This window comes from Mesocricetus auratus, unplaced genomic scaffold, assembly GCF_017639785.1.
Source record: "Mesocricetus auratus isolate SY011 unplaced genomic scaffold, BCM_Maur_2.0 Super-Scaffold_100024, whole genome shotgun sequence".
NCBI lineage: Eukaryota > Metazoa > Chordata > Mammalia > Rodentia > Cricetidae > Mesocricetus > Mesocricetus auratus.
In genome coordinates, this window is record NW_024429205.1 from 26,731,072 (window position 1) to 26,757,541 (window position 26,470).

Below are 26,470 nucleotides of genomic sequence, written 5' to 3' on the forward strand. Positions count from 1 at the left end.
CCAGTTACTCAATATTCAGTTTGGTTTACACAAAACTTGTGTTGTATATGTGTTCTTTCATCCTCGTAAACTTCTATCTTATCAAGTATTTGCAGTATGTAATCACAGCATATATTACAAGTAAATGTTGCCACTTGAACAGAGGTGCCAGACATCTAGAGGCATTCTACACATATTCTTTTTGACATTATGGCCATGGCACTATTATTTTAAAAGGCGAAAGATTTATACGATCTGAAGAGAAACCAGAGTATTCTCAGGTGATTCTAAATCATGTTTTTAATGCTTATGAGCATTGTATATAGAATGAAGTTTAGCAGCCCATCCCAAAGGATAGAAAGGCCTTGCTGGGCCTGTTTCTCCTTCAGCTAAAATAGTTACCTACTGTAACTAAACTATGTTATTCTTAATTTCTTGTGTTTATTTTTGTTGTAATTCTTTGTTCCCAACCATTTATCCTTTGTCGATATTTGTCATGTTTATAAGTGTAGATTGATCCCTATTTTTCCCCAAGGAAACCTATATTGGCACTAGATTCAAAAATGATTCTCATCTTTTACTGTAATTGCATGTGCCTACATTTTTATACAAGCATATTTAATATGTTCCCCTACTTATGTGAGTAACAACTTTTATGAAGTATGCAGGTAGAAAGAATTTTTTGAATTCCATTTAAGTTCAGAATGTATTTTTCCTTTTTTTTATTTTTTATTGAAATTAGAAACATGTTTATTTTAAATGTCAATCCCAGTTCCCTCTCCCTTCCCTCCCTGCTTGTCCCCTGCCAACCTCCTATCCCATCTCCTTTCTGCTCCCCAGGAGGGTGAGGTCTTCCATGGGGGATCTTCAAAGTCTGTCATATCATTTGGAGCAGGGCCTAGACCTTCCCCCCATGAGTCTAGGCTGAGAGAGTACCCCTTTATGTGGATTGGGCTCCTAGAGTCCATTCGTATGCTAGGAATAAATACTGATCCACTACCAGAGGTCCCATAGATTGCCCAGACCTCCAAACTGACATCCACATTCAGGGTGTCTGGAACTGTATTTACTACATGAAACTAACTTTATTGGGAAGGCCCCTATGTACAGATTCTTTGGGATTCGTGTTTTCAACCTTATTTTTCACCCAATACAAGTACCATTTTCTGCAAACTTCACTGGCTTATGTGTCAGTAAATTATGGTTCATAGAGTGTTCTATGGAACACAGGATATTTTTTGGGGGGTGCTTGAGACAAGGGTGTCTATGTGGCTTTGGAGGCTGTCCTGGAACTAGTTCTTGTAGACCAGCCTGTTCTCAAACTCACAGAGGTCCACCTGCCTCTACCTCCCGAGTGCTGATATTTAAGGGCTTGTGCCACCCCTGCCCAGCAGAACACAGAATGTTTTGAGAACAAATTGAGGTACATAGTATGCTAGGATAGAGTTGTGGAAGATTAAAAATTCTTTTGTTACAGACTAAGATGCTACAATTCCCAGTACTGGAAGAAAATGGGTCATTTTTCGAGAGAGAGAGAACCTACAAACTAAAAGTCTTTTTTTTATTTCATATTGTATGTTATTTCATATATTGTGTATTTCATATTGTATACATATTTCATAAGCTAGTATTTCAATTAAATGTAAATTTAATTTCAATTAAATGCCTCCAGTGGTTTTGATTGTTGCTGGATCACTAAGAATAGGAACATCACTTACAGCAGACACATATTTGGTCCACATTGTGCAAATCAGTTGGCACACAGCACTTTTGACTCCAGTTCAAGGGATTTGACATTACACTAGACCTGTACAAGCCTGGGTTTGTCAGGAGTCAGTCACAGAAAGAAGAAGTGGTATTAGGCATACTACTCCCAAAGGAAATTGGCCATTGATTGATAGATACCAAGGGAGAAATAATTTCTGTCTTGAGTTATGCACATTGGTGAGTACATCAATATTGAATGGTTAGCTATGCATCCCTGAACATATATAAGGATAGCCCTATTGAACTCAGTAGTTCACAAAGCAAATGGAAAAGGATTTATTGGAGGGGATGGTTGAGAAGTATGGGAGGGAGATCAGGGGAGGGAAGCTGACAGTAGTTAGGACACATTATCCATGTATATGAAATTAACAAAGGATACACACACACACTCACACACACAGACACACACACACGCACTCACACACACACACAGATTCACACTCACACACACACACACACACATATATATGTGAAAAATCTTTGAAAACTACCTAAACTCAGGGAATATATAACAATAGTGACCCAATTTTGTATGACTTTCAGTAAAGCAAGTTTTTACATTTTTTCCAGCAGCATTTACAATAAATCTCCAGAGAAGCTTTCAGAATCAAGAGCAACATAAAATAGGAAACTTGATTTCAAATACTAACTCTACCATTTATTTGCTGAGACTTTTTTTAAAAAGTCATTTATCTGGGAATAAAACCCAGTGGTTGAGCACTAACCTTACTTGTGTGAGGCACTATGCTCAATTCCCTGTACTGCATCTAATAAATAATATTACTAAAAAGTACTGTCACCATATATCTTCTTCTCCAACTATAAAGGATATGAATGGGTGCATGCAGCTCATCTGATCTCTTAGGTTAGAAACAGGAAGTGTTTTGATATGAAGAAATTGCTCTCATTAAAGTATAGAAAAGAATACATATTGCCACATGAATAAAAGTCCATTTTATGACCATTTTTGAAATAGTCTTTTTAAGAAACACCATTAGGAAACAAATGGCTTCAAAATTTCTCTAGCATGATACAGAACTTGGTAAAATGCAGGACAAGGCAAAGAATCCTTGTCCAGTTTGTTCTACTATTGAAGAAATGAGCAATTGTGGTATACTGTGAAATGTGACATAATCACAGATGTCTTTACGTCAATGTATGTTACATTAAGGCATAATTGTTGAGCAGAACACTCATGGTTCCATTACACTGGAGGTCAGTTCAGGACAAGCTCTTCATGACACTATATCAAGCTCTTCAACATTGTCAAAAAAGCATGTCAATTCCATTTGTTCAGATAATCATTCTAGTTAATTACTACTGGAGTTGACATCAGATCATCACTTTCCCTACTGCTACATTACAAATCAAAGCCCACCAACCTCGAAAGCATCACAACATTGGCGTTGGAGAGATTTGCTCCCTCATTATATTCAAACTCCTCCATAAGAAATGATTAAGTTAATCTTCCAAAAGTGAAACATTGATTCTGATGGTACTCAACCAGGGGTTCTCAATCTTCCTAATGCTGCAACCCTTTAATTCAGTTGCCCATGTTGTGCTGAACCCCAACCATAAAATTATTTCATTGCTACTCCATAACTGCAATTTTTAGTAAGTAGTGAATCTCACACCTTGAATATTAACTATACTCAGCTTAGACACCATTCCCCTCTTCATACACAGCCCAACACAAGTCTAGTAAACATCAGACTAGAGGCTTCAATGAAACATCATTGAGCATCATGAAAACTCAGTATCAGAGTCAAATATCAATGTATCATAAATGGGTTGAACTAATGCTTCCCTTAGGGACCTTTACCTCTGAAGTTGATCATTTGCTCCATTAGAGTTCCCCTGGCTTTAAGGAGGAGGCAAAAAGATCTACATGTGGTGAGAGAAGGGAAATTGTTCATTATCTAATTGTTTAAAAAGTATTAATTTTGTATCAAACAAATGTTTCTTTAAAGCATTCTCATACATATACACAATCAAACTTCATATAATATTTCCCTTCTCCTTAGTGACTAAATGTCTGAAAAGAAATCAGTAACATGTCCCTATTCTAAAGTTCTTTTTGAACTGAAGTTTTTAGAATAAGAAATTTCAAGAAATATAAGAAGTCTTCCATCTTCTTGACACAAATTTTTTAAATTAGAACTTTTAGTGTTAGTATACTCGGAGTAAATGCTGCAGGCTTAGCAATGGAAGATGGCTCAGTTCAGAGCTTTATCCACAAATGAATCACTGTTTAATAAGAACTTAATTGTGGTGGCTACCTGCCCCATCAAAAAATACACATGAAAGATGGGGGCAACACGATTGCTCAAAATTGCTGAGCTTCATGTTCAAGTGAGAGACAATGTATCAAAATATAAAATTGAGAGCTATTGAGAAGACAACCTATATAAATATCAGGCCTGAACAGGCATGCAGACAAACATGCCTGTATACCTGTACACACATGCAAACATGGATACATATGCATGGACACACAATATACCACATGCACACACACCCTAAAAATATTCTGGCTGTTGGCATTACTTGATATTATACATGTATATGAACAAGTTATATGCTGGGTTTTAAAGCTCGCAGTTTCTGTTTACACTAATATTTGGGTTTGTAGCCCTATTATGTATGTTGATTATTATTCTCTTTTACTTGTATTGTTTCACAATAACTCACATGAAGCAAGATGAGCAGATATTCCAACAAATTTTGCTAAGGGAAATGTACCATGGAATGAGAGTTCATTGAATGGAGATGGAATCTGCCTCAACTAGAAGGAACTCACAAGGAACACAACCACAGCATTGTCAAGAACACCACAGTATAGGCTATGGTCTGCTACACAAGAACTACTGAAATGGAAAGCTGATAGTTACCAGAGGAAAAGTGATAATCTGTTAGATTTAAAAACACACACATTAAGCAATTCTCTGGTACTCACAGCAACATCTGTCCTTAGAACAACTTGACTCTTAGTCTGAGAGCTCAGAATGATGACAGTATCAGTGGGGAAAATAGCACAGGCATGAAAATGCCTAGAAATTCAGGCTGAACCTGTTAGGCTCTTAGGACACATATTACAGCAAGTAACCTCAACTGAACTGGGGTTCTTTTGGCAGACTTTTCAGAGAACTGGAGTGAATTTTCTTCAGTGCCTCACCTTACACTAGAACACATTACTCTGCTGCTTTTATCGCCTGTACTAGAATTTTATCTAATACCTATACAATGCAATGGTACTCCTTTTCTATTGTTAAGGTCTAGCGACTTAGGCAGACTTTAAATGATCTGGATGAAAATATTTTAATTTGTTTATTCATAACTGTTGCTCATGATGAAATTTCCTGTTAGGTACCCGAAATATAATTTTTATTTCTAACTGATGAAGCAGTCAAATCCAACAGGAAAGGAAAAGTAAGTCTGAAAGGAGGAGGGATAAGTATTGGAAACACACAGCCTCTGAAGAAAGCTGGCAGAGAATATCAGGCTTAAGGGTGGGTCTTATTTCTGGCAGACACATTCACGAATTGCCATGCGGAGCTTTTCTGTGTAGCTAGCCTAGGGCTGAAAGCAGTAATGACCCTCAGTGAAGAGATGTAACGGTTTCTTTACATCCATGGAGCTTGCCGTTTCTCACAGAAAAAATGCACTTTCTCAGATACTTCAGAGTAGTTGGTTAATGGAGTCTCTCAGGATAAAGGAAGAAGCCTCTTAGGATCAGGCAGGTTAGGAAGAAAGGCTTGGTACATCCCCTGAGGGAGCTGTCTGAGTCCCTCTTCTGCCAGGCTGTTTCAGTAATAGTAACTCTAACAGTTACAAGTGCTTTTTGTCAAATAACGTCAGTCAGACTTACAGGACTGCTGAGGTGCATTCTTCCTTATTTCACAGAGGGAAAATATCTCATGCTACAAACCGCGTTCGTGCAGATAGGATTGGATGGTGATGCAGCACATATTATGGAAGAAACAGTATTCTACATGCGTATTTATATGTGGCATGACATAACAGAACAATGTATTGCGGTTTGATGAACCTTGATCACACCTCTGCAATGCTTCAGCGTTCCGGAGTAACAAGGTCGGTAGAATGTGTTCTGTCCCGCTGCATCTTCTAAAGGTTTATTGATCTTGTTATTGCTATAGTGATCATGAAAACAAAGGCAGCACTTTCTCAAGGTAGCCTCTGATGGGATTGAACCTAGGATATCTGTAAATCAAATTCTCAATTCCCTGATCGCAGCACGTACCAGCATCTCCCTGCCTTCCACTTCACATTGTCCTACTGGAAACTGGAATGGGCCAGAAATAAATCCTAGAAAGAACGAGAGAAAATGGAAAGGAGAGGTGCTGGCCTTAATCCTCTGACTGCCAAGCTGGAGAACATTGTCTTTGGCTAACGCCTTACTTAGCAATCGATCATATTGGGGAAATGAACTCTACACGTGCCTGTTAAAAATCAAGCAAAACACCTTCCAATTATCCTTGGTTGATCAGCAACAAGAGGGACATTTGACTTTTTATTTTTAATTAGTTTTTTTCATTTATTTTACATACCAACCACAGTTTTCCCTTCTATTTTCTTATACCAGGAGAACATATAAGTATCAATATTGACCTCAAGACAAGGACAACGGGTTAAAGTCAATCTATTTTTATGTTAAAAGTTTTGTTCTGGCTTGAAAGACATTTCATGGCATTCTCTGTCTTTGCCAACCTATGTATTTCCTGCCCTGGCCATTGTTTCTTTAGTTCTGCATGGTGATACCCTTGACGTTTCAGACCACAAACTTATTCTGACTTTGTCTTCTTTGCTCTGGTGATTTTGATGATGGTATGTAGGCATGACTGTCAGATAAAATTTAGACACAGTGGTAGAATTTCAGTGGATACTGTAGTAGCCTAGGACTTTGGAAATCTGATTTGCTAATGATCCCACAGGAACAGTTTAGAATCTTTGGGGGCCAGAGCGCAGGCTATAGCAGGAAGGGTAATGACCTCAGCACCACATATTTCAGTTTCTAAAACCTGGGATATGTGACTTAGAAAAAAAGTGCTTTCCAGATATGCTTGAGTTAAAGAGCTTGAAAGAGGGAAGGCCTTGTGAATTATCTGGCAGGCTCAGTCTCACGGCAGAAGCCCTTAAAAATAAAAAAAGAAAAAAAAAGAAAACAACTTCTATGGCAAGAATTAGTGGAAGGAATCATTATGTAAGAACGGTCAGATTGGTCAAATGCTATTGTGTTTAAAGGTGGATAGGGGAGGCCATATGCAAAGGTGTATAAGGGCTCTTGAGAAGAGTAAACATCGATTCTCCCCAAAGACTCCAGAAAGGGACAGGGCACTGGTGATACCTAGAGCAGCTGCTGGGTTGCTCAACACAGAACCCAAGATTATCATATTTAGTGGTAATTTGGGCAGCAACAATAAGAAATTAATATGAATTATAACAACTTAGCTAGTCATGGGGCTTTCATGTATAAAATCTGCAGAGAATTTGCCATGTACATGAATTTTCTATTTTGCTGGATTTTTAATATTTGTTATGTCCATTTACTAATGTGCCTAAATATGTATATTTATCCATACACGTGCGCACATGCACACACACATATATACACACACACATACACACCTTTTTTATATGAAGTGGAATTCTCAAAAGGACACCTCTCAGACCCTTCTCTATCCATTAACGCTGACCTTGGCATAATCTCTTGCAGAAATTGTTAATGTGCATATGAGTCTAGAGAGTTAATCTACCTTCATCTCTGCACTTGTACTAACTTTTCAAAAACATATATAAACTCCAGTTACAGCTTTCGTGGGAGCCTCTGCTAAAGATCATACATGCAATACTATATGGGCAGCAGAAACTGAACTTGATGGCTTCCTAAACCAGAGAGAAGACAAGGTTGGTTGAGTAGGCCAGGAGAGATGGATCTGGGAGGAGTTGGGAGAGGGGCAAATATAATTAAAATACAACGTATGAAAAACTCATGGAAGTAATAAAAATGAGAGGACGGGTGGGATAAACTCTCCAGTGACATGCTGCTCTTACTTCAGGGGCTATTGGTTAATTTAAACTGCTCTGGACAGCAGTACTTCTTTATGACACAAGTTCAGAAAGCCCTCAGAACCACAGAGACTCAAGAGGACGTCTCTCAGAGCAGGCAGACAAGCTTTGGCCTCTGATGGATAGCTATCTGAACTAGCCCACTGTATGTCAGCTCTACTCTTGAGTTGGGAAAGTGCTTGGGAAATGATGTGCTATTACTGAAAACACTAGGAATGCCACAATTATTCATGTGTTTTTTAATTCCTTTGAAAAATTTCACACACATAAACCATGCAAATGTTTCTACTACAGGATGAAAAGAAACACATACAAAGAAATGTCTGTCCCTGTGGATTGCACACTGTGTTGATGAAAATCAATAAGGTAAATTGCTATCTGTATATGAATGTACTGAAAATGAAAACAAAAAGAAGTAAGCCAAAAACATGTACACGAAACGAAAGTTTTGTGCTAGAGACCATCAAATATAATCTTCACGTATCTGTTCAGTTCTAACACTAATCCATCCATTATGTGGTTTAGGTTGGGAGACTGTTTTCCAATATTTTCCTAAATAATTAACAAGTAAAATTAACATTTGAACTTTTTTCCAGGATAAATTTTTCCAGGTAAACCTTGAAAAGTTTTCCCAATTTTTCTGAGTAGTTGACATTCTGAAACATATAGGTAGGGGTGTGTGTGTGTGTGTGTGATTGAGAGAGAGAGAGAGAGAGAGACAGAGAGACAGAGAGACAGAGAGACAGAGAGAGACAGAGACAGAGAGACAGAGAGACAGAGAGAGACAGAGACAGAGAGAGAGAGAGAGAGAGAGAGAGGAAAGATACAAGGAGATGCCTAGAATTTATTTACTGCACCGATCCAGTCATCAATTCACTTCATTTATCTGAGTTAGGAACAGAAACCAGAAATATATCAGATACTTTTCTGCCATTAGTTAAAAAGTCTGAAATTGAATATGTTTCCTGTTGACTGCAGTAAACTTTAGTGACTTACTCAGTCTCACTGGGATTCAGATGAAAGGGCCAAATTCAGTTTAAAGCTTTTGGTCTGTATTGGCAACTATTATCTTTGTTGAATCCTGACTACTTCTGGACCGGATGTTTAGGCAATACTCACAAAGCAGGTCAAGGTTTACAATTTGACAATAGTTTAATATGAAGTGCTTGAAGTTAAAATTGATTAAGATACCTTAATTAGAAGATGCTTTTTTCAAGAAAATTAAAAATTAATTTGAAGGCATTTCATCTTTTGATATTTTATCAATTTTACTTATGTAATAAATTGTACTTTCAACATTTGCTAAACACTGGAGTTTCCCACTTCTAAGAAAAAAAAGTGAGAAAAGACATCCATTAAATTTAAAACATTTGCAGATATATTCAAAAGGGCAAAATTAAAATTCAAAACACCAACAAAATGAAACAATTTTATTTATATAATTTTATGCTAGTGAAAAAATCTACAAATCTCTACTTCTATCTGATGAATAATACATTTTTAAGATCTATTAGTTCTTCTTCATGATTAGCATAAACTGTGAGTTTGATATTATCATCTGTTTTGCAAAGAGCATTCCTCATACTTTATTAGTTTGGATTCGGAGTTATTCTGGTACATTGCTGGTTTTGCTATTTAGGACTGACATTCTCACTATTGCTTATGGGGTCATCCTTGTAGATCTCTGGACATATCCCTAGTGTCAGATTTCTCTTTAAATCTTTAATGGCTCCCTCTATTATGGTATCTCTTTTCTTGTTCTCTATTCTTCCCCTGACTCAATCTTCCTGCTCCCTCATGTCTTCCCCTCCCCTCCTCTTCTCCCATTCTCTTTCCCATAACTCCCTCTCCCCTCCCCCCATGCTCCCAATTAGCTCAGAAGATCTTATCCCTTTCTCCTTCCCCGGGAGACCATGCTAGTAAGTTTTTAATGAACTTCTTACCTATAGCATTATTTTAGATTAAAAGACTTTGATTTATCCTTTTCAAACTCTATGTATCTCATTTTATTTGTTCTTGTCCCTGGTTAGTAACTCACATATTAAAGTTACAGGAGCAAACACCATTGTCCTCTTCCAAATCTCATGATAATTACCCCCCATTTCCCATGCAGAGATACTAGCGATGGATGTCAATGGAGTTCCTCTATCAGACTGAAGAAGTTTTCTTTTCCTAGTTGGTTACGGATTTTTATTATTCTTTGATTAGTTGTTTCTATCTACCTTCATGGTCACAAAGTCATCTGAGAGAAATTAAATTAAATTAATTTTCGAATTCTGAGTAGGTATTTGTATATTTTATTTGCAGTATGCCCCTTCAAATTGTCTATTTCTATTTATTTTTTATTTAGGTTATTGATTTTAAATGTTTGTTATATATTCTACATAGAAGTCATTTGTGAGATATATAATTTGTGAATATTTATCCCAATGTTGACTTTTTATTTCATTACTTCAGCTACATGTTATGAAATTATTTTTAAATTTGGCAAAGTTGATTTAGTAATTAACTATTTTTTTCCTTGTATAAAAATTACCTCCACCTATTTTAATTAAAATGCATCAGAAATTTTAATATAAAATTAACTAACTTGAATATCTTTAATCCATTGGATCACACACTTAACAATTGACATGTTGACCTATGGTTTATTTTGTGTTACTGTTTTAATAATTTTAGAAAAATGATTGAGATATTTGCTGTTCTTCCTGCAACCAGATATCTAATGGCTTTAGCAATATTCATTGAAATGACTTTTTGAAAAATATGTTCATATATTGTAATGTGTAGTCTTCTTGCCAGCCTGGTTCCAGAGCCGTGTCAGTCCCAAATGAACACATAGGAGGCTATATTAATTATGAAGAGGTTGGCCATTTGCTATTGTTTCTAATTGTCTAGCTCTGACTTAATTATTGAACCATAATTATTAATATATATTTTTATAAGGTCTTATCTTACCGAGAATGTAGACTTGTGTCCCCTCTTCCTGAGAATCACATGGTGATGACTCCCTTCACTACACTTCCCAGAATCCCCCTAGACTCCTAGTGCCACCTATCTTATTTCACTATAGGCCAACAGTGCTTTATCAAACCAATCAGACACATATTTACAGAATGATGTCTCCCAACAATATATCTTGCCAATTTTGTCTATAATTTATTACCTGTGTAAATATGTTCTTTCTTGACTTCGTTTCCTTCCAATTTTCTGCTACACTAGTTTCTTATCCTGATTAGGATCTTTTGACTACAGCACTTTTAGAAATTTCTTTTAAGTTATTTTACACTTAGATGATTCTTTTAACTTTCTAGATCTTGGCTAACACTTAAGATTTTAATTCACCATGACAATTTATTTAACAGCCTCCTTGCCTTTCAGTGGGTTAAAGGCCCTCTGGAGGTCATTTTGAAAGAGGGGATATTTGCATCAACACTGAATCTGTCAGTCTCTATTTACTCCATTGACTTTAAATTCCACCAGTTTCTCTTTGAATCTTAAGTCTCTTTTCATCTCCTCTGTCAAATAAATATTTTGTAGTTATATATATATCCAAAATATATAGTTTTGTGATATTTTGTAACTAGGCATTTACTGTATTTTCTATTTTACCACTATACTTAGGTAAAACAAAAGAAATAACAATGACAAAATCTTGGACTGCCTGTTGTATATTGAGAAACCTAACCTTAACACATTCATATCCTATCAGATTTTATAGATTCAGAACATAACTCTCTGTATACCTTCTGTAAATAAAACCATATTACCATTTACATTATATTTTTTCCTTGCTTGCTAGAGTGGCTAATAAGGATAATAAATGGCAAATAAAAATATAGAATGGAGCAGGTTCCAGGTCACCTGAAGCCCTCCTTTGGTGTTCTTGGGTAATAGGCACACGTGCACACCTGCAAAACACCTATGCACATGAAATAAAGTATATTTTCAAAACATGTAGGATAAAACACCTACAAATGCATGATCATGGGTCAAGGCCTGGTCCCAAAGTTTATAGAATCCAAATATAATGCAAATTCATTTCAAAACCTCTATAATGTATTTTATTTATTCCTATAACAAACTTAGATTCACATACTCTAAGTCAATGCATGCTGCTTGGTGACAATGGAAAATACAGGTATCTCTGTGTTTCAACCTGACTTTCAGCATTCAACTTTTAATCATAAAATATATTTTTATTCTAATATTTCGCCCAATTTATTTTGTGAAAAAAATAAAGTTGTCTATAAAAACACTTTTGCCAGCCGGGCGTTGGTGGCACACACCTTTAATCCCAACACTCGGGAGGCGGGGGCAGGCGGATCTGTGAGTTCGAGGCCAGCCTGGTCTACAAAGTGAGTTCCAGGACAGCCTCCAAAGCTGCAGAGAAACCCTGTCTCGAAAAACCAAAAAAAAAACAAAAAAACAAAAAAAAAACAACAACAACAACAAAAAAACACTTTTGCTGGGATATAAAAAGTGTGTTATTACTGTGTTACTATGTAATGTCAGATATGCATAAACTTTATATAGTATTTAAATCACGTTAAATATTTTACCTACTCTTCTTCAAACATCTTTCTTTCTTGGTGATGAAAGCTTCTCAAATCCTTACATCTTGATGCAGATATGGCTCACCTTGTGCCCAGCATGCCTCATGTCATGGGTTTGGTCAGTAGCATCAAAAAGGAAATTTATTATTCCTCTAATTTTCTTTCTTTATTATTTTTAAATTTAAATAAGAAACAAGGTTGCTTTACGTGTCAATCCCAGCTCCCTCTCCCTTGCCCTCTCCTCCTCTTATGTGCTCCCACCATGCCCCATCCACCCTCCCTCAATCCCCACTCAGTTCCCCAGGGAGGATGAGGCCCTCTATGGGGCGTGTCCATAGTCTGTCATTTCACCAAGGTCAGGGCTTAGACCCTCCCCCAAGAGTCCAGGCTGGGACAGAATTTCTCATTGTGGGATGGACACCCAAAGTCCGTTTGTATGATAGGGATAAATACAGATCTACTAACCAAGGTCCCATAGATTGCCTAGGCCTATTCACTGACACCCACATTCAGGGGGTCTGGATCAGTCCCAAGCTGGATTCTTAGCCATCAGTCAGGGGATCAAGAGCACCCCCTTGTTCAGGTCAGCTGTTTCTGAGGGTTAAACAGGTCCAGTTTTGACTCCTATGCTCATCAGTTCTCCCTCTCTGTCACTGGTTTCTTTGAGTTCATCTCAGTGTTTAGCTGTGGGTGTCTGCCTCTGCTTCCTTCAGTCATTGTTTGAAAGTTCTGTTTCCCAGACTCTCTGGCAGTGGAATTGCAGGCTGGCATTCCCCTGATTCATGTCTAAAATCCATATATGAGTGAGTACATACCATTTTTGTCTTTTTGTGCCTGGGTTGCCTCACTCATCAATGTAATCCACCATATAAACAAGCTGAGAAACAAAAATCACATGATCATCTCACTAAATGCTGAAAAAGCCTTTGACAAAATCCAATACCCCTTCATGATAAAGGTCCTGAAGAGATCCAGGATAACAGGAACATACACAAACATAATAAAAGTTATATACAGCAAACCAACAACAAAAATCAAACTAAATGGACAGAAATACAATGCGATTCCTCTAAGATCAGGAACAAGACAAGGATGTCCACTCTCTCCACACCTCTTCAATATTGTACTTGAAGTTCTAGCTAGAGCAATACAACAACAAAAGGAGATCAAGGGAATACAAATCGGAAAGGAAGACGTCAAGCTTTCATTGTTTGCAGATGATATGATAGTTTACATAAGTGACCCAAAAACCTCTACCAGGGAACTCCTACAGCTGATAAATACTTTCAGCAAAGTGGCAGGATACAAGAGCAACTCAAGAAAATCATTAGCCCTACTATAGACAGATGATAAAAGGGCTGAGAAAGAAATCAACTGACACAAACAATATAAAATACCTAAAGGTAATGCTAACCAAACAAGTGAAATAACTGTATCGCAAAAACTTTGAGTCTTTAAAGAAAGAAATTAAAGAAGACACCAGAAAATGAAAAGATCACCCATGTTCTTGGATAAGTAGGGTCAACATGGTAAAAAGCAATCGTGCCAAAAGCAACCTACAGATTCAATGAAATACCTATTAAAATTCCAGAACAATTTTTCACAGACCTTGAAAGATCCATAATCAACTTTACATGGAAAAATAAAAGACCCAGGATAGCCAAAACAATCCCATTCAACAATGCAACGTCTGGAGGCATCACCATCCCTGCTTTCAAAGCTCTATTATAGAGCTATAGTCCTGAATCAAATTGAACTCCCAAATATTAACTCATACACGTATAAACATCTGATCTTCAACAAGGAATCTAAAAATATACAATGGAAAAAAGAAAGCATTGTCAGCAAATGGTGCTATCATAACTGGATATTGACATGTAGAAGAATTTGGATAAATCCATGTCTATTGCCATGCACAAAACATAAGTCCAGCAGGGTGGTGGTGGCGCATGCCTTTAATCCCAGCACTCAAGAGGCAGAGGCAGGCAGATCTCTGTGAGTTCGAGGCCAGGCTGGACCGACAGCCTCCAAAACAATACAGAGAAACCCTGTCTCGTAAAAATAAACAAAAAAAAACTTTAAAAAACTTAAGTCCAAATGGATCAAAGACCTCAACATAAATCCAGCCACACAAAACCTCTTAGAAGAGAAAGTGGGAAGTACCCTTGATTGAATTGGTACAGGAGATTGACTGAACATAACACCAGTAGCACAGACACTGAGATCAACAATTAATACATGGGACCTCCTGAAACTGAGAAGCTTCTGTAAGGCAAGGATATAGTCAGCAAGAGAAAAAGGCATCCCACAGAATGGGAAAAGATATTCACTAACCCCACATCTGACAGAGGGCTGATCTCTAAAATTTACAAAGAACTCAAGAAGCGAGTCTCCAAAATACCAAAGGATCCAATTAAAAAGTGGGCTAGAGAACTAAATGGAGAATTCTCAATAGAGGAGTCTAAAATTGCTGAGAGGCACTTAAGAAAGTGCTCAATATCCCTAGCCATCAGGGAAATGCAAATCAAAACAACTCTGAGATACCATCTTACTCCTGTCAGAATGTCTTACATCAAAAATACCAATGACAGTTTATGCTGGAGGGGATGTGGAGAAAGGGGAACACTCCTCCACTGCTGATGGGAGTGTCACCTCATACAACCACTTTAAAAATCAGTATGGAGATTCTTCAGGAAATCTACCACAAGACCCATAAATTCCACTCTTCGGCATATACCCAAAAGATGCATATTCATACAACAACGACATCTGTTCCACTATATTCATAGCAGCATTATTTGTAATAGCCAGAACCTGGAAGCAACCTAGATGCTCCTCAACTAAAGAGCGAATACAGAAAATATGGTACATTTACACAATGGAGTACTATTTAGCAGGAAAAACAATGGATTCTTCCAATTTTTTTTCTTTTACGAGACAGGGTTTCTCTGTATTGTTTTGGAGGCTATCGGTCCAGCTTTTTTCTTTTATGAGACAGGGTTTCTCTGTATTGTTTTGGAGGCTATCGGTCCAGCCCGGCCTCGAATTCACAGAGATCCGCCTGCCTCTGCCTCCCGAGTGCTGGGATTAAAGGCGTGTGGCACCACCGCCCGGCATTCTTCCAATTGTTAAAATGCTAATACTCTACTGTTAACAATTAGGCTACTGAGTAATAGCATCCCAGAGTTTCTTGCTTATGACTCGAAGTTAATACTATTGATCAACCTTCATTAAATTCCATGTCCCTCATCCTGAGTCATCACCATTCTACATTTTTAAAGATCAGTTCTTCAGATAACACAAAAGAGTAAGAACATGTGTCATTTTCATTTCCTGACCTGATTTATTTCACTTAACATCTTGTTGTTTCAAATATCAAAATGTTTTTCATTTTTTCAGGCTGAGTAAGTATGTAATTTTCTATGCCCATCTATAAGTTGATAGATGTTTCCATAGTTTTCCTTTCATGGCATGTTCTTTTTCATTTCTAATTTTCTGAGATAATTTTTGTTCGTTTATTTTAAATAATACCAATGTCCCTTCGTCATCTACTCAGAACCTTTTTTAAAAAGTATAGATGAATGCAACATTGAATTTCCTAATATTAACACTGACAGAATATTTTGAGTGCTTAATATACATCTCATTTTATTATGGTCATTTATTTTCATATTTCTTTGGAATCTACTTAATTGACATGTATGGATTTATAAAAATTAGTATTTCTTTCATTGATATGCATTAATTTTCTTTTGTTTCACACCAGAGTCAGTAAGTGCTGTTTGGCATAGCTGTTCCTTAATTGACTGTCTTAGCAAATGACTCTGGAAATGTTCCGTGGAAGAATGTTTTCTAAACAATTACAAATCTCACAGTATCGGTTACTCAGATGTTTTTCAGAATTCTCCAGTGAAGCAATTTCCACCTGAAGTTGGGTTTGTTCTGTGACTCCTTAAGAGATTTTTAATTATCAATTCAATTCATTTAAATGGTGTAAATCTAATGAAAATTCGAGTCTGTCTCTTCCTGAACGAGTTGGAAATGTTTGCCTTTCAAAGACTTTCTTGTTTCAACTACCTCTTCAAATTTATTCACATAAATTAATAATAATATATTGACATTTTGGTCAATCATTTGACACAACAGTGTACCTCAGACAATGACCTGTGGGATCTGTTAAAACTGGATAAGCTCAAACCGGCTTTTCTAATACTGGTGATTTTCACTTTGGTGTTTTTGTTTTTGTTTTTTAAATCAATATAGTTAGATGCTGATTTTTTTATTTCTCTTTCTAACCAAACCCAGCTTCAACTTTAATAAACTGCATATTTAATGATATCTTTGTATTGACTTACTGTTCTTCATCAAATACTTCCTGCTTAAGTTCAGTCTAGTTTGCCCTCCTGTAACATTAGATAGAAAATTATACAATAAATTTTTGTAGTTTATATCTTCCTTTTAACCTAACATACAGATTCAGCATTGTAAATCTCTATTCCAGCTTTGATTTACTTTTATTCTTATAAAATGTTTTTAATTTTCTTGTGATTTCATATATGCACTGTATATTATGTAGAATGATGTTTTGAATCCTCAAATAACTGGATTTCTCCTTGTTGCCATATTGCTATTGATTTCTGATTTAATTCTGTTGTCTTCTATGAGTGTCTTTAATTTTAGCCCTTTGAGTTTATCAATTTTATAGACTAAAATACAATCCATTTTAGTAAAGAGCCTATGAAACTCCAAATTTTTTTTTAGCTCATACCAAAGAAATAAAACTGAATCATTAAACCAGCAGAAGAGATGGCTGGGAACATGAGACCAATTCCTCCATAAGATAAAGCACAACTGTAATGAGAGTGTGAATATATGATCAGAAAATATTTATATTGAAAAATAACAAGGTCTTATTAGTGAAACATATCATATATATTAGATTAGCAAAGTATTAGAGGTCTTGGAGTGATGGGGAAGTCCTGTGTATATGTCAATAAAGCACTGTTGGCCTATAGGGAAGCAAGATAGGTGGGACTAGGAATCAGGAGGAACCTGGGTAGGAGAAACACCGGGAGTCATCATGTAGCTGACATAGGGGTAAGAAGTTCAGAACTTTTCCCCGGTAAGAGAAATACTTAGAATAACAATTATGGGGTAAATACTTAAGTCAGAACTAGCCAGTGTAAAACAAGCAAGGCCAACAGCTTCATAATTAATACAGCGTCTTGTGTGTTATTTGGGGACTACAACGCAGCAGAGCCCAAGCGACTGGTGGAGAAAAACCAAAGCAGCTGGCAAGGAAAAGTCTTCACTCAACATTGGAGATGTAAGTCAACTATAAATGTTTATACTGAGGGAAGTAAGAATTGATATAATGACTAAAATTTCAAGATGTATACAGCCTCAAACCTGATACATCATCTGATAATTACATATAGCATATAGAAGCTCCCTCTTTGTTCGAGACAAGCTAGAATATTCAAATGAGCATTGTTGCATTCATTGATAATTTGAAAACATCTATGATTTTCCTTAAGAGCACATGACTTAATGAAACATACAACTGAAAAGTACTGACATGACATTTCTCATACATTAACATAGATGAAACCTAGCCATGTCTTGTGAATGAGTCAGGTAAGATCATAGAAAGTACTGATGCCATGTTAATATTTTAAATAAGATAAATCCAAATAAAACACCATTTATGTATGATTAAATAGGAAAAAGTGATATAAAATAAAGGAGAATAAAGAATGAGTATACAGCCCACGGGCATAGTAGAAGTATCTTACTGGTCACAGTAGTAACCTGATATTTCATAGATGTTAGGGTGGTATATTTGCTACTCTTTTATGAATTTTATGAATTATATGACTTATTTTTCAAAATTAACACATTAAAATCAAATTGAAGTGCAATCCAAGTCTAATACCTAAAAGTAGAACAGCTGGGATTCAAAACCAGATGCTATAACAATGCTGTTTCTGTATATCACTTTGATTAATGTAAAGTTTAGGATTTCATATTACGTATGTAATTTTATTTCATTGTTAATATATGAGAAGTTTTACTCAATAATTTCCCCATATTGTAGGTGTTTGCATATATGTAGTAATTGAGCATGGCTACTAATATTTAATTTCAAAGTTACAAATTACAATAACACATAGGTTTAGAGGATTATTCTACTAAATATATTTTGTAGTGATAAAGGCTAAAATCCATTGCTTTTGAATTTGTGGCTAAAAAAGAAGAATGATGCTATAAATAGTCTTAATACAAGAACCTACTTAAGATCACATCTAACAATAACAAACCAATTAAACATATATTATAAAAACACTTCTATGATGTGTATCTGCAAAGGTTGTTTTAAAAAAAAGTATAAATTCTCAAAAGGGAAAGGGAATGTGTCATGTTTACATTTATTTTTATTAGTAGTATTTATTCTAATAAGAACTGTGAAGATACCAAGTCTTAAAGGTATTTATGTGAATCATATCCAGGTTTACAATTGCTAACTAGGTTTTGTTTAGATACTGTAATTTTCATTTTCATCCATCAGTGATGGATTCTTTTTAGAAAAACACAGAACAATTTTTGAACTCATAATAACTGTGCTCTAAAGTGAGATTCCAGGATCATCTTACTACTGTTTTCCTGTATGATTGATTTTCTTATTCATAAAGCTCTCATCCTAAGAATCTTCAACCATTTTCTACCACTTGAAAACCAATTAAAATCCCTGCATATATTCATCTATAAGTCATTTGCAAATGACCCTGTGTGGGAGGGTATTTTAGAAACATTGGCTGTTGTGTGTGTGTTTTTTATTAAAAAACATAAATTCTCTGAAAGATTCAACATACCCTTAGGGAAAAGCCAGTGCTAAAACACTTCAAAAATCCTTGCAGTTGACTAGAAATGACATTTAAACTAAAGGCCTAGAGAGATTTGACAATGCTTTCTTGAAAGCATTATGACAAGAAGTCCTTTCTATGAATTTTATATGACTTTTCCCCGATCCTGACAGTTAGAGATAGATTCTATTACCAAGGAACACAGGCATGTCCTTTTAGCTCAAAATGAAAAGCCTACACATGGCTGATGGATAAATTTTTCTTCTCCTCTCTGTTGATGCTGTTTTACGTTATTAACTTTCAGAATAAATATTCCTAGAATGTAAACAACTGATTTTTTCTTATAGCAAATGTTACCTGGAATGGGATGACATGGTAGAGGTGGCTCTAATTCGCTGCCAAATGCTTAACCTATTCTGTAAATCAGGGCTCCAAATAGAAGTGATTTGAAGCATTATATTATTCATGTTTTTCCCAAGTTTTCACATTTTTCACATGTCTTGAAGTTCACAGCTATTCAGTTAACCAAGCAAGGCAAATAAAACATATGACAAAGAAAACCAACTATACTCAGAATATATAAACTGAGACTGTAAATGTCCATGAGAGTTTTCTTTTTCTTTTCTTTTGCTTTCATAATAGGAGTATTTTTTCCCCTCATACAAAATTTCTGGAAAATTTTCTGCTAAATAATGGCATGCACAGAATGGCATCATTTGTCTCAATTGTGCACAAGGACATTCTTCAGGACACTTTGTTGTGAAATGGTTGTACTAGTTCTACCACTGTGAAAATAAACAATTGAGACAGAAAAATAGTAGAATGATTACCTATTCCGAGGATATCTCTGTGGTGTCAGAATGCTTCTTGTCTTAAAGATAGCTTTTTAGGGCTCATATTTGTTCCTTCTCTTCAATCTGGGAGGGGTTGAGAAGTGTTAATTTTTGAATGCCATTTCCAGATATTACAGTTAAAAAGACTGAAATTTACTTGAGGAATTCCACTCAAGTAGCTAAAAATGCTTTATTTTAAAAGTTCCTAGAGAGTGTGGTTATCTTTTTTCAGTCCCTTTTAGAAATGTATTTTGGTGATTTTTCAATTGGGTCACAGTAGAATAAATAGTAGAGATAATCAAATATTGCAAGCAAAAGCTTGTAATTATTGAACAATTAAAGCAGCATGTCATAAGTACTCTCTTAATTATAGGTATTTCTAAAGTTTTCAAGTAAATTGGGAGTCTTTTCGAGATTTATATATTTTAAAGGTAGTGTAACAAGTGGAAATGACTGTCAATGTAATGAATTATGCCCATCCATTCCCAAAACTAAATTATTAATAAAGCACTTTGAAAATTAAAGACAAGAATCCAGCCTATCTGTTTACAAATTTATGTGTTAAAGTTTCCTATAATTAACTAGTTAAGATTTATTTTAAGATATTTTATTTAATTGTCTGACAATGATAGTAATACGTACTTACAAAGGAATTTAAAATTGAGAATAATCCCATTTAACTAGGAAAGTGATAAGATCAAAACAAGACTGAATTCCCTAGAAAAATAGGCATTGCTTTTTCTTTCATTATTTTTTATAATTTTTATTTAAATTTTACACTTGTTACTCCTAGAACCCTCTCCCTCCCCTTCTCTCCTGCCTCCCAGTGCCCCCCAACTCTTCACTCTACCCCTCCTCTGCTCCCCAGGGAGGGTAAGGACTTCCATGGGGTGTTTTCAAAATCTGTCGTATCATCCCAGGCAGAGTCTAGGCCCTCTCCCATGTGTCCAGGCTGAAAGAGCATCCCTCCATGTGGAATGGACTCCCAAAGTCCATTTACATGCCAGGGATGAATTCTGATCTACTATCCGAGGTTCCCTAGATTGTTGAGGCATGGGACTGATGCAGACCCCCCAGGTTCAGGGGGTGTGCATCAGTCCCATGCTGGCCTCTCTGTCACCAGTCTGTGGTTCACGTGGTCCCCCTTGTTTAGGTCAGCTGCCTCTGTGTGTTTCACCAGAGGTCTTGATTCCTTTGATCGTCATTCCTCTTTGTAACTGGGTTCCAGGAGTTCAATTCGGTTTTTAGCTATGGGTGTCTGCCTCTGTTTTCGTCAGTCACTGGATGAGCGTTCTAGGATGGCATGTAAGTCATCAATCTCATTATTGGGGAGGACATTTAAGGTAGCCTTAATGCCAGTTGGTGTCATTCTTGCAGATCTCTGAAAATTTCACTAGTGCCAGATATCTCCTTAAGCCTATAATGGCTTCCTCTATAATAGTATCCCTCATCCTGCTCTCCTCTATTCTTCTCGGGACTCAGCCTTTCTGCTCTCCCATGATTCTGTTTTTTCCTCTTTCATGTATGTATATACATGGATCTGTGTGTGTGTGTGTGTGTGTGTGTGTGTATCTGTATACCACCATTTGCATTTGGCCATCAGAGGAAATCTTGAAGGAGTCACTTCCCTTTTCCTACAATGTGGATTCATTGGACATAATTTTGGTCATCAGGCTTGCTGTCACTGCCTTTATTCATTGAGTTATTCCCCAGACACTTTTCCACAGATTATAAAGTGATGCTGAATGGTTTATGTTTTCATTAGTTTACCCAAATTAACCTTCAGAGTCTCATGATTTAATACACTATACTTGGACCTGGAAAATAGAAAAACAATTGTTGTTCATTAAAGATAACTGATAAAAATTCTAGATTGTAACCTAGAATATTGCCCCTCCTACTTAAGAACTCCCAAGAGCTCCAGGTTGAATAGATGGCCATTCATGAGTCAGTAAAATCTCCTCATGTCTGGGAGTTTTCAGTCACTCGTGTAAGTTAATGAGGGCGCTCTATCTGACCTCCTGAGTGACTGATTATCAGGTCAAGGGTTTTCTCTCAGTCTTTCTTACTCTGAGTAAGAGTCATAGAAATATATCCGTTAGTCCTTCATTCCAAAAATACAAACCCTTTAAAAAATATTCTGCTACTGCTGGCTTACTGGTTTGGTTTTGTGCTTTCAACAGATGTAGATACAGAAAGAAACAATGTTTGAAGAACTCCAAATGGATGGACAGGATGATTCAGCTAGGGATAGCTTGGGTTAGTAAATAAGTATCTTCAGGATAGAGAGGGGGGCAGAAAATTCAAAACTTGTTTCATATGATAAACTGATGTTGAAGGGAGAAATGAAGTTTAATGAAGCTAACATTCTTATACACACTCAATTTATTATGGATCCCATTGTTTCTCTTTCCAGTAGTGCTTGACAAATTTAGCTTGCAAAGGATTTATACTCTTAAATTTTCAAGGCCTCATTTGATTGCACAATTAATAATTAAATGATATCCAGGATATTGGTAGAGAGTTCCCCACTATATCTCTCAATGCCACAAATAGTCACCTAAAATGATTGGCAGGATAAAGCTATTTTACGGTCACAAAGGAATTATTAAGAATAGGCACAAAGAAGCTGAGAGCCAGAGGTTCATCCCCAGATGGACCAGAGAACAATGACACCATTAACCTAATTATTTTGGTTCAGAGAGTGAATGAGCTAATTTATATAACTCTAAACTGTTGTGGCCCAAATGGTTTATTTTGTCTCGTTTCTTAAGTTTGAACCAAATGCTTGATTTGATGATCTTAAGAGGTAGGACAGTAGGGAATGTCATGAGGATATTAATCTTGATCAGTGAGACAAAGAAGATTAAAACCTGCCTGAGACCTTTCAACATGTAAAGATACAACATGACAGTACTATCTGTGAAACTCCTACCAGACCCCAAATGTCAGCACCCTGATGATAGACTTCCTAGTTTCCATAAGTGCAAGAAGTGATATTCTGTTGTTAATATGCCACCTAGTGTAAGGAATTTTGCTGTTGGTTTTTGTTTTTTGTTTTTGTTGTTGTTGTTTGTAGCAACCTGAATGGATAATTTGTTACAATCTCCTATTTTCTCTGTCTTTGCCAGACAGAGACCCCCACTGTAAATGAGTAACCTGTGTAGAACTCAGGAAGGGGTGTAGGCGCACAGGATGCAATGGGAAAGCATATGTTCCCCTAAGTCATAAAGAAAAAGATGTGGACACTACTTCCACAATGAAATAGGAAGTTAAGAGAGTATGTGGTCATGTTGTAGAATATCAGTGGATTTGTCACCGAAAATGTGAAAAACATTTTGAGACAGAAGAGGAAGAAGAATGATGCCAAATAAGAAAAAAAAATGTCAGCCCTCTTTCAATGTGACTAATTCAGAATAACTAACAATGTCACTTCTTTTCTACCAACCACATTGTGGAGATGGTTTACATCAGCTCATTTGATAGAATTATTAAAGCTTAATGAAGTATTGGGAAAGAAGAAATGTTTGGGAAGTCACTCCTGCCTATTCACAGAGGACATTCATGGTGTTATTGGAAAGAGAAATCCGTCTTATCAAGACATTTCCTGAGGTACTGCAGAGGAGAAAGAATGGTGTCATTAGAATCAGAAAGGATGACTGGTGAATTGCTAATGTCACACTACAAGAAGAATTGGAATGAGACAGGATCAGTGTTTTCTACCAAGGTATTTAAGTTGCTCCAGCTCTGCATGACGGCAGCAAATACCATCCCATTTCACAGATACTGTGAAAGAAGATTCAGAATTCAATTCCAAATTAGAAGCTATTCATTGGAGACTAAATCTTGCCAAAATTTAAATAATAAAATACCAAATTCATTGTATTTGAAGTCAGGGTCTCACAGGAGGCAATTAAGGATAAATGAAAGTAGAAGGACAGGTCCTGATTTAGTAGGATTGGTGTTCTTACAAGAAGATATAGTGGTGTCTCTCCTGGTTAGGAGAAAGTCGTAACAGGGTCAAAGAGAAAGGCTTTTTAGAGCAAACCACACAGAGAGACCCCAGCATAAACTAACACGAATTGGACCTTGTGCAAATTGGACCTTGGATTTCTACCTCTGTTTGGATTGTAAGAAGAATGGCAAGTCTCAGTCAAGCAGCAACATGGTATCTTTTGCAAGCAGAACAAATCACAAGCATCCTTGCAGCAGCAGCACTTTGTGTATTCATCACTGAATCCAGGAAAATGCTCCACATTGTCTCCAGCATCAGCTTCCTTTGTCCCAGTAATGTTCATTGCAAAGTGGCATGGAAGTCCCTGTGAACTTGAAAGTTTTAACGGGACTTCCAATGTGGAAACCACTCAGGCACCACAGGCATTAGCCAAATAAAATCATAGCCAGGAATGCATGTGACAACAGATAGGATGAATTGTGAAGGCAGCATAGGGTAACAAACAGGTACTACTTATTAATACCCAAAGAAAAAGATCATGGCATTTCCTCCCAATTTCTGTGGAGCAGGCTTTCTTTGAGGCTACCAACCAGCTCCCAAATCATGACAAGGAGACTTGTTATTAGTTATTATTCTCAGCCTTAGCTTACACTCATTTCTTGCTGGCTCTTCTAACTTTATCTGTTTCTCTTCATCTAGTTTTCTCTTAAGGCTTTTTACATTCCTTTGTTTCTGTATATATTTCTTTGATGCCTCTCCTGTATGCCTGGTACCTTGCTGGCTTCTGTCCCTGACTATGTCCCTCTCTTTCTCTACCATTCCCTTCTTCTCTCAAGCCTATATTTCTCCTCCTACTGATGCACTCTGCCTGCTGTTTATCCTTCCCCTACCTAACTATTGTCCCATCAGCTCTTTATTAGACCCATTTGGTGCCTTAGGCAGGCAAGGTGAAAAAAATGCAACCCATTTTTACATTGTGAACAAAGGCAGCAGATACAAATGTAACACATCTTTACATAGTTAAGTGGTTCCACAACACTTCAATAATGCATTAAATCTTCCCTAGTACTCCCTTATACAATTAAGACCCATACTGTTTCCTCTCGTGTATTATAAATATATATTAGGAATAGCTTCTATAAACTCACTTCATTCTGCAACTCAGTTCTCTTTTCTATATATATTATACATAGGGAATAATTTTTCTCTCCATCTTTCACAAACCTTTACTAAGGTATTTTCTCCCATCACTCTACAATGTTTTGCTGTTTAAATGTATAAATAACCTGTATTATTGACATTATATTATTATATTCAGTCCTCGGTCCTAGTTTTACTTGGCTCAGTCACAGCATGTATCAGATTTCATCCCAATTGTCTTTTTATCCCCTTAGTGCTTTTCCTTATCCGTTTCTCATTTTTCTCCTACTTCCCTAGGTCTTCGAAGTTTGAGTACTCTAAATGCTAAATTCTTACACATTTCTTACTTTCTTACTTGTAGCTGCTCATATAGTGGTTTCATAGAATCTGTGACTATATAACATGGTGATGTTGATGTCTAATACCACATCTCACATAGAGAACTCTCTGGTAACTTAGACATCTAAGCCCACTGTGTTCCATCACCGTTGCTTCAAGACCTAACAAACATCACAAATCGAACATATTCAAAATAGAAAACCCTTCAAACCATTTTCGTCCACAGACCTTCCCAAAGACATGCATCTTCAGTTTATTCAATGAGATCTTTGTCTCCAGTGTTTGGTTACATGGCTTTCACTTAATATTAAAAAATATATTAGATTGATATGAAAATAAAAAGTTCCTAGACTCCATGACTAACGAAACTCATGAAGTGTTTTGACTTAGCTTCATACTCATCCATCTGATTGCATCATTTCCACATAAAATATATTTTTAAAAAGTCTACTAATATTTTCCTTTCAGAATTCATTGAAAGAAGCAGAATATTTTCCCAAATAATAGAAGAGCAATAAAGGGAAGACTAAGGGTATATCACCCAGATGGAGCCTGTGGGTAGCCTTGGGCTTAATCCTCAATAAAGCATGTACACTGGCACAGGCAACCTCGAGGGCACACTCACTCAGAGAGAAGGGGCAGGACATGAGAATGACAAAGGGGCATATATGTGTGGTTATGGCAGACAAAATAGTCCCTTTATTGTCTCACTGAAGAGGAAATGGCATCATTAGGTGAGAAAGGTTGGTAAACATGGGACTTAATGGAGAAGAGAAACTATGTAGCTATTTAAGACATGAAAACTTAATTATTGGACTTCTTGCTTCCCATCATTTTCACTTCCCTCCCTACTCTCTCCCCCCCACCCTCTGCAGACAACAATGAATGTTTTAATAACTTATCTGTGACCGCTGTCTATAGCCTCAGACATGTTTTCCCAAGGTAAACAGC